Genomic DNA, 15,234 nt, shown 5'->3' with positions numbered 1-15,234 from the left:
CCCTGAGTATTTCTGCATATGAAACTGGATGGCTCCATTCTTTTTGAGGATTAACCCCCAGCAGGCAGTCAAGACCCTCACTCCTTCCCCACAAGTGAAATGGGCAAAAGAATTAGAAGGGTAAAGTACGAAAATTTCTGTTTTGAGATAAAAACACCCTATGGGAAACAAAAGCGGTGTGCAGAAGCAAGACAAGGGAATTTATTTACTGCTTCCTATAGTCATACAGGTGCTCAGCCATCTCTGGGAAAGCAGGGTTACATCACATACAACTATTACTTGGGAAGACAAGCACCATTGACCCTATGTCCCCTCCATATTTCCCCCACAGGATATTCCATACCATATGATCTTGTCCTTTTTTTTTTTTTTTTTTTTTGAGCACAACATCATATGGTATGGAATATCCTTTTGGTCAGCTGGGGTCAGCTACCTCAGCTGTGTCCTCTCCCACCCCCTTGTGCATCTCTAGCGCCCTCGCTGTGGGGCAGCGTGAGGGGCAGAAAAAGCCTTGACTCTCTGTGAGTATCCCTCAGCAATAGCTGAAACATCCCTGTGACATCAACACTGTTTTGGTCACAAATCCAAAACAAGCACCATACAAGATACTATGAAGAAAGTTAACTCTACCCCAGCCAAAGTCAGCACACTTAATAAAAGTTATAATTTATGGCTGTGTATCCAACTTATACATAATTTACAAAAGAGTTAACAGCTCCAGAATGGGATTCTTGAAAGTCAACAGACAGAGCAGGGTTATCCTAAATACATTTAGAGGGAATAAAAGAGGGAATCCTCTTTTCTTGCTGTTCTGTATGTAGTGGAATCTTCTTGGGTTGTCAGAAATGCATAGGACACTGACATATTCTTTCCAAGGAGGTAAAACAGATACCAAAATTCTTACACAGATTTTTACACTGTTTTCTGTGTGAATTTTCAAAGAATTTTGTGGCTTCCTTTTTGTGCCATGACTTGTGCTTTCAGAGAAAAGGCAAGCACCATCTTTGCTGCATGTACTTCGTGAAATCTGCAAGACCCAAATGTTTCAACTATTTTTTCCTATATGGAATCATTAGTTGAATTGGAAAAGTTTTTGTATGAGGTTTTTTTTCTTATCAATCACGTAATAGGTGGAGTTGTATTTGTTGGGCTTGGCTTCATTTGTTTTATTGCTTGAAATTTGAGCTGCCAAAAACAGATATTACCTAAGAAACCTCAGCCTTCATTTATAATCAAAAAAAGTTTCTAGCCTTCCAGACTGAATATTAATTGCAAGATAAGCATTCCCAGTGAGGCACAAAACTAAACAAACTTACTAACCCTGACATGTGCTCTGTTCCAAGTCTCATCTTTTGGGTGGGGTGGGCATGAGGTGTGGTACTAAAATAACTTGAGTGCCTGTGGCTGGCAAAACTGAATTGAAACCTCACAAGAAGAGTTTACCCATACCATGTATTAAAACTTATTTGTGAACAAAAATATTTTATATTAGCATATATACTTTACAGTAATTATCCCTACTGAGCTGCAGCATGCTTTTTGTTAGTCATCTTTTTAGACAGATCTCTAGCTTCTGTTTTTCTATCTGGCTCATATAGCAAATTCTGAATTTTGCTAATAGGATCATCAGGGACCTCACTCCCACCTTACACTTCACTAATATGACAAGTACTTCTGTTCTTACTAGAATGAATGAATAAAAAGAAATGTACAAGCCATTCACAACATTTATATAACTTTGAATAATAATTCTGCTTCCTGAAAACTTAGTCCCAACTCTTGGAAAGTCAAATCAGGCTTCTGGGATGTCACATTGTGTTTCATTATGCATTGCCTTCTCTGAGGTAACTTCCTTCCTGTGGGATAGTTATCAGCAGTGTGCACACTGTTCCTGATGGGACATTATTATCATTTTGGTACTGTGATACTACTGTTGTTTGTTTTAAAGAGCTATTCCTCTATAATGCAGGCTTTAATACCATGGTTGGTTACTTATTTGCTGTTAAGATTAGAAATGGGATGGTAATATCAGCTTAATCACACAATAAGTAACAACTCAATACTTGAAATGACCAATAGAGGATGAGAAGAGAAAATGAAATCCTAATGAAAATTCCTAAGTTGAAACTAAAGAAAAGTGGATATACATAACATACTGAATGCAATAATATTGCTTCTCTAATTTTTTCAATTTCAAAGTACCCTCAGAATTAGCCGCTTAAATTGTAATGTCATTTTTTAAGGATTATCCAGGCATTCTTGAGCTTCAGAAAGCATACTAAACATAGAGTTTTTTCTTTTATTCACTCTATAAAACATATCACAAAAGTAATGAAAAGAATAGTAATCATCTCTCTCAAAATTAAGATATGCAGTGAGTTTTCTTTTGCATTGTCTCAATTGCTAAACACTTTTTCTTTGATCAAAAGAAAAAATTCAAGAAAATGCATAAAAGGTATTTGTTGCTTTGGATGAACCTGCCCTCAGGTTCCATTCAGAAATCTGTTTGCTATCTTTGGTTTGAAGTTAAGATCACAGAATTTCCAAAGATTTTTTAGTCTCCAACTCAGAATACTTGATTTTCAAAATGGACCTTAATTACATTCAATAAAGCTTCATAAAATCTATGTAAAATTTTCTTGTAGACAAGTGATATTTAAATAGAAGGAGAAGATAGGAGTTTAACATGCGATCAATTTGCAAATACAAATCTGAATCACAAGTTTTTCGTGTTTCAAACAGTAAAGACGAATATAAAAGAATAATACAAACAGAAGGAAAAATTCAGTACAAAGGTAATGGGGAGTAGATAATGCTGAGGAGGTCAAAGACTTTTATGTGTCTGACTAATGCCATTAAGGACAAATCAAAAGGATAAAATTCCCACCCAGAATTTTTTTTCCCAGAACAGGAGAAAATAAAAAAGGCTGCAGAATTCTTTATAATCCAGAACCTAGATAAAATTAATACCAGAATTATATCTGAAGCAAGCTCAGAGACAAGAATTGTATCTTTGGTTAGCAAAGGAGTGAGCAACACTTTTTGGAGGCTGTGGACATGAAATACTTCCCTCCCTTTAAAAAGTGGGAAAAGGGAAGAGAAGAAAACTGTAAGCTGAGTATGGAAAAATACTGAAAAATTGTCAAACTGTAAACTCCTAGAAAAAAAATATAAGCAAAATAAGAGCCTGCACTGGTTTGGCCCATCTTGTTGATGAGTAGCTGTTGCATGACATCTTCAGTGGCCAGTGGACAAAGAGTAGCAGAACTATATTATATCTAAATTCTCACAAAGATATTGACATACTAAAAAACAAACAATCAAACAGACAAACAAACACAAAAAACCCCGAACTGGCACCTAAAAAATAGTCTAAATAAATTGTTTTGTGGTGGGTCCATAATTAGCTGGATGATAACATCCAGAAGTGTTATTAAGGATTCAAGATAGAATAATATTTGCAATGAATTAACCTTACACATGCATTAGTTTGGGAGGTATACTGGCTGATATTTCATTAATGGGAACTACTTTTATTGTTCAGCTATAGAATTGGGAGCAAATTTACATATAAACACATGGAGACCAAGCTATACTTAGTACAGGCACGTGGTATCCATTTTGGTGGCAATGTAGACAGGTAATCAGCATCTAGATGGTAGTTCAGACCAAAAGTACCTTGAGGAGGATGCTAATAACATGTAAAAATATGTTTTTTCTTTAAATTTACTTGTTACATGTGAATGACCAATTTCGTGCATTAGTAAAAGAGAGAATTATACGTAAACGATTTGTATAATATATATTTTCACTGTCATATGTAATATATTATTTGTAATCTCTGTGCTGTAACCTTCAAACATAATGTGGAAAAAGTGGAGAAAATAGTCAAGAAGGGTTGAGGGTTTAAAAACCATGATTTTTAGAAAGGACTCGAATTCTTGGGTTCTTAGAGTCTGCAAGCAAAGACAGAATAGAAACATGGTAATGGCATTCAAGTACAGAAAACCTGCTTCAAAGAGGAAGGGAAGAATCCCTTTCTTATGTTCATGATCAATAGAAAAAAAAATGAAGAGCTTAAATTGCAGCAGGAGAGATTTACATTACTCATTGAAAATTTTAATATTAGACAAACAACTTCTAAGCTAGCCCCAGACATAATTGCTTGAGAGAAGAAAGGAAGAATGACTAAGCAATATCTTTAAGTCCCTTCCAGCATTCTTTGTATAGTTTTATGTTCCTCCTCTGTGGAGCAGAATCTCTGGGGCTCAAAAGGCATTTCTTTTCTGAGTTCCTTTATCCTGTCCCTAGGCGTTATGCACAAAATGGGGCTGTGATGAAGTAGTGAAGTACCACCTTTGAGAAATGCTATATTGTAAGTTACATTCTGCATAGCAATTCAAAGAGTCAGTAGTTATATGGAAATTTTGATTTGTGTAATAAAGAAAACACAGAAGTCTATCTTTAAAAACTGGTAATTTTGCCTGATGTATTTTATTACCTGTCTCATGAAAAATAATTTTACAAGTCACAGGTTTAAATGTGAGTAGATGGACAACAGACAGTAATAAAGAAAACAGTATAGTTTTTAATAAATTTAGGAATAAATCTTGTAGAAAACAAATAATTAATGTCTTCACATGGAATTTGATACCATTTCTCGGCTTTATCAGATAGTTCCAAAAAACATACATGATGACTATGGGGCAGACAATATTAATAATTTTATATGCAGAAAACATAAGCATGAAGGCAGTGAGAACAGGCATTAAGTACCATTTTTTGTGTGCCTACAATGTACACAGTCCAATTTTGATGAAGTACTGACATCTGTCTTATTAATACCTGCAAATGGAGAGGTAGATTTATAATTTGGAAAGTCCCATCTAGAACAAAGACATGGGCGATTTTTATGTTAAATGATTCAAGTATATGAAACTCTACAGAAACAAAGGCTAAAAAAGGAAAAAATATATTGGCTAAAATAATTGAAATATTTTGCTAAAGTTTTTGCTGATAACATTTAATAATGAGTTTAAATTGCTCTTGTCTATGATTTAACAGTTTCTTCTCTCTCTGGTTTTTGTTTTTAAAATGATGAAGAAATGAAATTTATCAAATATTTCTGGACAGTAGTGGCTGTTTTGGGAATTTCAGGAGTTGAGGTACCCTTAAGAAGTATCATTTTTGGAAAATGCATTCTGACAATCTGGACCCCTTGCTGGAATTGGAACACCTGATAATTGAGAAATCCAAACTCACAATCACTTTTGAAAATTCTCAATTATTAAGCTATGTCCTAGAGACATTTATTCATAAATAAATTTTGTATACCTCATGCAAAATTGCTAAATACCTAATGCATATTAATTATACAGTTGTAAACACCTAATTATAAAAAAAATGGAAATAAGACTGGTTTCTAAAGCTACAAATTGAACAGTATTTTTCAAAAAAAACTCATATCAAATTATTTTATCCACAGAAGTGAAGGTATTACAAATAGTTAATCTAAAGCAGAACAAAATTTAGGATTATATTTTCACTTGAAATAAATATAGGATTTGATATCTGTTGCATCCTCAAAATGGATAGTCCTACATTTAACACTGGCCTAGCCTCCAACAGAATCCTCACTAAAGTGAAGGTTGTTGGTCTGCAATAGGAAAACAAAGAACCACTACAGTCATCTCAGCAGAGCTGCATATCATTTAAAGGGAAATGTCATTCACATAGTATGTTTGTACTTGCCTCAAAAGGCTTTTTTATACTACTATATACTTTAAGAACAGATAAATTCCTCATTTTTCTCAAAAATAATTAAAAGGCTGAAAGTACATTACCATACTGAAATAAATCTGTCCAAATAATTGAAAAATTCAGATTTAATAACTCATAGAATGATGACACATAATAAACAGAATAACCAAAAATTACTTAGAGTAATTGGATTTTCCTCTAGGAATGAAAATCTGTACCATGGAGGCAGCATTTTCTCTGCAGGGATCAGTTAGGAACTATTCCATTAAACCCAGAGAACTAAAACCACCCTGATATAGATTAGCACACTATGGAATAAGGCGGTTGTTTGAAATAGAGAACACTGCAGGAGTTCCTTAGTTTGGATTTTAATCATGTGATATTTTTTGTCTGAGTGTGTGTTTTTCAATATATTCCTTTTTTCTTTCCCTCTGAAGATAAATGTTTCAGAAGTAGGATCTGGTTTCTTGCGTGGCTTGACGCCATGATTGTTTACTCTCTCGGGCAGAAATTATATATAAATAAAGAGAACTTATTTATTATTAAGGAATATTTAAACATAGTCATGGGTACAGAGAAGTAGGAAAGCTCACCTTTTCAAGTGTTCTGCTCTCAAAACTCTGTCTGAGCTGGCCAGGACTGTTTAAGAAAATACTGCACTAATTTAGTCAAGCTACATAGCTCCTTCAGAGCTGAAACAGCAGCTGGCAACAGCTTTGTGTTGGCCAATGCTCTCTGGATTTGCACTGGTCACTCCTTTCATCTTGGCAGCTATTAATGTAATATGAAAGTTATTTCAGGCATCAGAGAATTTATTCACACTGGCATCCCAATCAAGATGTGGTCAGGAAGGCAACAGTATACAGAAGCACAACCCATCTGCAGCCTCTGGAATCAGTGGGATGATTTCTGCTTCTGTACTGCACTGTTGTGCCGATTCCCTGCACAGTATCTCCTTACAGGAAAGTTTTTCAAAACAAATTGTCAGTATTTCTCAAAAGGAAAGCATTATTGTTGTCAAGTAACTGTCTAAAAAGACAAGACCATAAGGAGTGAATAATGAAAGCTCATCATTGGCATATGTGAAATTCAAGTTCACGTTGGAAATTATTCCTGCATTACTAATCAACTAATAACATAATGTCTTGCAAGTATGTGTGTTAATAAAGACCCTGGGGAGGTAAACAAAAGAATTATGCCTTTTCTTTTGCCCAAGAGAGGCACACTTACAGCAGAACATATGCAATTCTGATGCACTACAGTGGAAGAGGGAAAAGATCCTGAGTGACTGTGTTTTGTGTCTTCAAACTATCTGCTTCTCCTCTTGGCAGCTGCAGTCTTCAGCATCACCAGAATCTCAGGCACTTAAATAGAGGGCAATGGAGGTTGCACATCACTGTATTTCAGTTGATATAGCTCTCTGGCATATGCTAAACAAGAGATCAAGAAGTAGGATTCATAAGAGTCCTTTATACCTCTCTTAATTTAAGAGTTTATGAAATCATAAGTTATTACTTATCCTAGAACTGGGGTCATTCAGCTTTCTTAGTAGTACTAAGCAGAATAAATCACCCTAGAGGGATCTTCAGTCAAGTCTCATTTGAAACCTTTCATGCAAGAGAGCATGTTTGACTTCTAAAATGCAAAACTGAGACCATATTCTATAGAATAAACTCCCTCTACCAGAACTTAAACAGCAGTTAATTGAAATCTCCTGAACTGGTGAAACCACCCTGGGTTATATCAGCTGAGCTCTTCTTCCATGTTTATTTAAATTCTGTTTATGTATCCTTCCCTCAGTCAGAGCCTCTGCTTAAAATGGTTATTTGTTTTTTCCAGCTTCGTTTATTTAATAGGTATTTATCAAATCAAAGGCAACCCCTGACGATGGAGAGGAATGATGAGGAGGACTCCGTGGTATCAGAAAGCTAATTAATTATTTGATTATACTATATTATTCTATATTATATTACACTATATTACATTACATCTAAATTGAATCTGCCAAGCACTCAACTCTGCTCACAACTGCACTCATCTCGTGACTGTCAGCCAACAGTCCCCACAGACACACACACTTGGCCCTGATAGGCCAAGGAAACAAGCCACCATCACTTTGGAGAAACAATCTCCATATTGCATTCTACTTTTGCACAAACACAGCCACAGCAAATGAGATAAGCACTGCTTTTCCTTTCTCTGAGGTTCAGAGAATGTGAATTTCAGAAATCCTTGGGAAGAATTGTGCCTTGGTTTTCTCTGTGAAGAGAAATGTGGCTACAGGTATTAAAAATAAACTCCAGTAAGGGGTGCTAGAAGGCTTAAAAAAATTATTATTAGAGGAATTCTTAATTCTCTTTAACACTATTGATTTTACAGTCTTTATTACATATATATATTTTAATGAAATGGCTTTCTACAACTTTTTTTATCCCATATTTTCATTCAATTGTGCTGAACACTTTCTCTGAGGTAGATACTCACCAGAGATGTAATCCACTAATGCCAACCATCGTAATGAATCTACTCCATTGCCTATAGAGTTTTTCCATCTCTAGAAATATTGCACTTCATTTAAACTGTGCCCACTGAAAGCACGTATTTCAGCTCAAGGACCAGAGGTATTATTTTTCACTCTTGAATGTGGATTGTTCCAGTTCTTATAATACAAACAGCTCTCCACCCTTAGAATTTCAGCAGCATTATTTCTGCAGAGATGCAATTTCAAGCTGTCTGGAGCAGTGCTGTCCAAGATGTGCCTAGAATATTTCAATAACTATTGAAAGAAATGGGCTAGTCAAAATGGACCAAGTCCATCATTAGTTAAATTATTTATGGATTTTCTAGTATTAAAATTCACTAATAACTTTCAATGGTATATATAACTGTGTATCTGACTTCTTGAATCAGAAAATCGTGGACTCAACTTCATTTTAGGGGAAAATGTCATAAAAAAGTAAAAAATATCTTTGCTTTTGTTTTGGATATTAGATTAGAATCTTTCAGGGCAAGTAATAGAAGCACTTGGATACACTAGGATTTGATTTTCCTTTATCAGGATGATATTGGAAAGGGGCTATTACAGATAGCTGTCTGAAATACTCGTCTGTGGCAAACCTAATGGAAAGTGGGAAGTTAGGAAAGATTAGGGAAGAAATGGAATTCAAATCAAATTACTTTTTATAGTATATAAATCCATAGATCCTGCCCTTTGAATCATGTATGCAAGAATAACAATCACATCCAAACTTTATGTAAAAAAACTGGGAAAGATGACAGAAAAGTGAATCAAATGAGTTACATATTATGTAATATATATCTGCAGATTGAACAATCAACACCAATTTAATTTACTGTATCCATTTTTATATATGATAGGTGTGCGATTTATTTATTTGTGACTAATTACAAATCTAAAGCCATTGTTTCTTTATTATTTAATTTATTATGCTTTGTTCAAAACACTGTTAATATAGTTTCCTAGGATGACATTTTGCCTACTTTGTAAAGGAGAAGGGAAGAAACAGCAACAAAAATTTAGAGGAAGGTTTTTATGGTTTGACTCTAGCACAGTGCCAGTGCTTCCATGAAAGGTATATTTCTAAAATGGTTACTGTGAGATGTGACCCGGGAACAGAACAAAGCAGGCTCTAACTTGGGAATGGAGGGGGAAAAAAACCAACACTTTATTAATCTACAACATAGAGACAAAAAGTAAAAAAAGAAAAAAAAACCCACACAACAATCTACAATGGAACACCTTCCATTCCAAAACACTCCTCCTCCCCCCACCCCTCTAATACTCAAAAAGAATCAAGACAGTTTGGATAACAGGTCAAGATGTGTCACAGATCATTTGCATAAATGTGAGCATTTGATTTGTGCCTCATAACTCGTCTATTAAGTTAAGCACACAATAGATCAGTGGTGCTCTTCCTTATTAATTAGATCCAAAAGGGCTCAATCCCTGCAGAAATCTATCCAGGATGTACCAAAATGCTCACTTCCTTATGTCTGTCCCTGAAGATGAGCCTGAAACCTTACACCAAGTCTTTATACTGGACTCAGGGAAAGTTAAGCCTGTAGATATGATGTCCAAAGTCTTCATCTGAGCTAGTTAGTATGGAATACTGGGGGTAAAAATGTGCTTTCAGCCTTGGAAGGCATTCAGTCAAAAAGTGGGACTCTGTAGCACAGTGCTTGAATGTATGAGATCAGCTTCTGATTCCTGCTTTGACTTGCCTTACACTTATATGTCACTGAAACTAGGTTTCTACCAGAATTGCAAGTTATTATTTTCTCATTTATATGAGAGAGTCACTGTCTCTATTTCCATTTCTTTGTTTCTGGCTTATTGTTTCTTCCATGTTTCCTTATGGTGGTTAGGTTTCAGCAGGAGCAGAGCTTCGAAAGTAAGGAGCACTCCATACTGTCCAAAACCTGTAAGGTTTTGATGGGAAATTTGGACTGTCTCTTGAACTCTAAAAAACCAGGGCATTTCTAGGCACTTAGAGAGTGCACTTAAGGAGCCTGAGAAATTTTCAGACAAAAATCCACATCTTCTAAAGAGTTTAGTTTCCTCCAGGACTCAGTGTCAAAATAACAGGGATTTTCAGGATATTAGTTTCAATTGTGAGTATTTAAATTGTGTCCAAAGTATACATTTTTATTGATTTAGTAAAAAAAAAAAAGTTGAATCACATCCTCCAAAGAGCAGAAGACCTACTCCACAGACGTTTTCTTGGTATTAGCTCTTCTTTCCTTCCTCTGAAGTAGAAAAGTAAAATGTTTCTATAAACCAATTTATCAATGTCTTTCTTATTTGAAGGATAACTCTAGAATGATTTATATAATAATCACTGCTTTTATATATTCATCCTCATAGAAAACAGCTTGCTCCATCATCTCAGACTTTGATAAGGTTCAGAATATCAGTAACAGTACAGTTAGTATGAATATAAGTGTGCTAAATAAACTGATGCATGTTTGCCTGTAGTCTGAACCCAAACTGTCCATCAGTTCTATGGACATTTCACCATTCTTACTTTTGAGTAAAATATATATTTTCTTCCTCTAAAGAGTCTTTTGTTAATGCAAGTATGACAGAAACAATAATTCAAAATCATATATATATCTTCATCCGTGGTCTTTTATATGCTTGCTTCTAAATGTATACAAGTATATATTATGCATGGACATAATCTATGCCAATATATAGCTCAAGTGATCTTGTCTTTGTCTATATGTGTGTTTTATAGCATATGTGCACCTTTTTTTGTCTATGCAGCTACTAGTTTTGTCAGTTGAGGGTATTTTTGAAAGAACTGATGCTTATGTTGTGATTTACTGGGGGATGAAGCCTCCAAGCAGTTAGTAGATTTTCTTCTTTCCCTTCAGAGCAACTGCCCAGAATGACTGAATGGTACTAATCACATAATGAACTCTATCCACAATACCCTTCCCTCCTTACCCCATTCAAATTAGAGCTATATCCTTCTCTGCATTTTAAATGATGTAATATAATTGCATATTTTAATGAAGTGAGCTACTCAAAACCTTGTGAATGGAAGCAGACTTGCCTGTTTGTGTTTGATATGGCCCACCTATTGTTCATCAAAGCAAGCATTGCCTTTAAATTTGGATCCAGAGACCCAACATTTGGAAATTCAGGGGTTCACTATTGTGAAGATCAGTCAGTGCAGCAAGCAGTACTTCTGAAGCATATTCTCATGAATTTCTGGGTTTGTTAAAGAAAGAAAGCCTGTGCACTGTTATAAATGCAGAACTTCTGAATCTATGATTGATTTTATAGATGTTACTTTTAAACAATCTTCTTACACTGTTATTGGGAATTTGTGCTTATGAATAAAAATCTTGGCATTTACTTAAAATAAAGTTCTTTCCACCGCACGCTCACTTATCTTGTTGATAAAGTTTGCCACATATGTTGATCTTTGGTTTGACTTATATAAGCCTTGGGCAGCAATCCAAGTATGGTGAAGGCTTACTGTTTAATTTGTTTTATCAACTCAAGTTTTCTTTCAATCGCTGCTAAGAAGTGAAATATTAATCAGTCAGCAAACATAGTAAAAATAGTTCTGAAAACAACCTTCAGTAAAAGCTGATATAGAATCACTGAAGCATGAATAGCCATTTGCACATTAACTTAAGCAGGCAGCTTAGAGACTGAGTTGCTCAGAAACCAGAAAACATAGCACCTCAAATTAGTTCAAGGAAGAAATAAGCTGACACTATGGCTTGTTCTATGCTATTGTATTATACTTCTATAAGTATTTTTAATTGATTGTCATTATCTCTCCTCATTTTTTGTTGGTATGGGTTTTTTTAATACCACTGACATATAGAATATATCTTTTGCTCATATAGTATTTTTATATGGTATTAGTAAGTGAAAAATAGGACTAATTCTGAATCCAACCAAAAATATGCTGAAAATTTCAAATTTATCATCATGTTATTCTTTAAATAACAGATTTAGACAAGCAAATGTCAATCTGGGTATCTGAGAACACTGTACAGAGCTATCACAGACACAATAATCACAGAAGGTTAAGGTTGGCTGGGATTTCTTGAGATTGTCTTGTCCAACCCTCCTGCTAAAAGAGTGGCTGCCTAGAATAGGCTGCCCTTGACCATGTTCTAATAGCTTTTGAATATCTCCAAGAAGGGGGGTTCTACAACATCTCTGGGCAGCCTGTGCCAGTTTTGATCAACCTCACAGTAAAATAGTGTCTTCTTGTGTTTCAGGAAGAATTTTATATTTATTTGGTGTTGTTTTGTTAAGGTGGTTTTGTTCTGTTACGTTTTTGTTTTATTTGATTTTGTTTTGATTTGATTTTTTTCTTGGTGGGTTTTTGTAAATTTAACTTATGCCCATTACTTTTTTCTATTTAAATGAAAGAAATCTTATCTTTCTTCCCCTATGAAAAAAGTCCTGAAACACAATCTCCACTATTGAAAATAGTGGAACAGATATTTTCTTAATTCTTAGCAATTTCTGATGGAGGAATACTAATTTTTTTGTTGTTGTTGTTTTAAGAAAGAGTTTGAAGGTTTTGGAGCTCTTCAGCTTTTTATGACTTTTTAAAACCTGACATAAAAAACTTTCCAAGGGTAGGAGACTATAATTCCTCCAGATTTTGCTCTGTATATAGTGCTGTCCTGACAAAATTTCCTTAGATGTTTTTTTACATATTTCCATTCCCAAAATTGTCTTCATAAGCAATAGCCTAATCAAGTGAACATAGTCACATATGTAATTCATTCACGGATTTGATAGAATTAGTATGCTCTATTTTTCACCAATTAAAAATAGCATTTACTCTTGGGAAGAAACTTCAGGGACTGAGTTTTTTATCAGTTCTCTCTAATGCCAGACAGTGAGGCATTAGAGGACATGACCTTGCTTGAGGCAAATTGCCTTCAAGATGACCAGAACTATTAAGACTTCTATGGGACTACATTGTCCTTTGCTATTTTTTCTCTGCAAATAATGCATATGGCAGGTACTTAGGACTTTAAACATGTCTATTTTGTATATAAATTTTATATTACTATTATGCTGTATAATTAGCATATACAGAGACTGTCATTGTGTATTAAGACCTTTATATTCTGCTTTGATTATTACTTCCTTTCAACAGTTTTGCTGAGTTGTATATATGAAATGGGTGACATTCATGCAAAATGTGTTTACTGAATCTTGAGTCTCTGTCTGGCAATGGACCATTCAAATTCAAAGTGGCCATGAAACATAATCATGCCAGAATATGTTGCTTAGCAGCATGAGGAGAGCAACATCTCAGAGAGCTACAAGAGGTCATTGTGCCTAGCATGCTCTCATTTATATGGTCATGTCAAAACCACACTGAGCTTCTTCTTAAAAATCAGCTGTTTTCTCCCTGCCTCTCATTCTGCTAGAGAATGTTGTAAGACAGCTTTCCAAAACTGGATTCCTCCCTTTATCATTTTGAGATTAATCTTGCTTTTTGTATTTTCTATTTAATATTTTCTCTTAGAAAATATTAAATAGCTTTCTTTTTGTGGCCTTATTTGTTGTGGCTTTTAAGCATTTCTAGTATATTTATATATGGAATATACATATTTATGTGTCTATATTGCATGTATGTTGCATATTTTTATATGCATTTTACATATGTATTACACATTCTAGTCACTTCAATACTGACAAGTTTAGCAAAACAAGCTACCTTGGTTGTCTTCTATAACTATATCTTTTGTTCTGAGGACTTTGAATTTCTCTCTCTCCTATTTTTCTCTCTCCTTTTTCCTATTATTATTTTATTTGGTCTTCATATTTCCTGAAGCATGCATCACTTATCAACTTTCATTTGTTTATTTTGCAGCATACTTTTCTCTGTTTCTAACCTTCTACCTAACACACTGACAATTTTCATTTCTCCCTTCTTTGGTCTCTTTCAACTGTTGTTCAATGTAGTTTTGAAATAAATAAATAAATAAATAAATAAATAAGTCATACTAGTCTGTCCTTAAATTACTTGATGTATTACTTTGATTTACTTCATCCAAATTTTCCTAGGAGTTGAGACTATTACTTGCATAGAAATTAATCTCCTGTCCAATGATTATTGCTCCTGAGTTTTTTTCTGCACAGCAATAATCTAAATATTGCTAATATTAGGAAAATAAACTTATTTCAAAAAGCAGTATAGAATATATTTTGATATAGCCACTCTGCAAGTCAACAGCTCTCAGGTATAGTATATGTGGACCTAAGAAAATAAGCAAAGAGCTGTATCAGACAACCCATATTAAAATTAATTTTGAAAGCCTAAATCTTTAAATCATATATATATATATATATATATATATATATATATATGTCCTAATTTTTTAATGTTTAATTTTGTCTTGGTGCCTTAGCCAAAGATAAAATGTCATGGCAACAGACATTAATAAACAGGTGTTTATGAATATTACAGTTATATTGGGATGTTCCCTAATCTGTGGGGAACAATAAGATAAAATTCAGCTCAAAACTGCAACAACACACATGAATATGAACTTTTATCACCTTCAGAGGGGAGGGAAGGTTGTTTGAAACACCTTCCTGCCAGTACTTGGAAAGAATGAAAAGGTAGGAAAGGATTTAAAAGCTTTTGAATACTATGAATAAATATCAACTCTTTAATTTCCTATTCCTGTTTCTTTCAGGAGATGTTCTGAATCAAATCTTGATCCAAAAACATTTTCAAAAAACAATTATGAAAGTAACTAAAACTGACTGTTAGAGCTGAATTAAAGAAGAAACAGAAATATTTCTTTTTCATTCATGATAGGTGGCAGATTAGAAGTTCAGTGGACAGGCCAGAGTCACAGTAATTGCCCAATATCACCTCCTGAAGTGTTTTTAAAGGTAAGAACAAACATTCTAGTCTGCACCTGCCTGGGTCTATGGGTGAGGCAACAGAA

The 15,234-nt window shown here is 34.4% G+C and overlaps 1 long non-coding RNA gene across 1 annotated transcript in view; it reads left to right on the top strand.

The window, feature by feature from the left end:
- Positions 1 to 15,234, top strand: part of LOC135300313 (uncharacterized) — an 82,637-nt gene that overhangs the window by 31,586 nt on the left and 35,817 nt on the right. The window contains exon 3 of the long non-coding RNA XR_010362172.1: positions 15,102 to 15,178. This is a non-coding gene — a long non-coding RNA (uncharacterized LOC135300313). The remainder of the gene's footprint in view (positions 1 to 15,101; positions 15,179 to 15,234) is intronic.

The sequence above is a fragment of the Passer domesticus genome, chromosome 5 (assembly GCF_036417665.1).
Source record: "Passer domesticus isolate bPasDom1 chromosome 5, bPasDom1.hap1, whole genome shotgun sequence".
Lineage (NCBI taxonomy): Eukaryota > Metazoa > Chordata > Aves > Passeriformes > Passeridae > Passer > Passer domesticus.
Note: the sequence above shows the minus strand (reverse complement) of the source record. Positions and strands in the feature narration are given on the sequence as shown.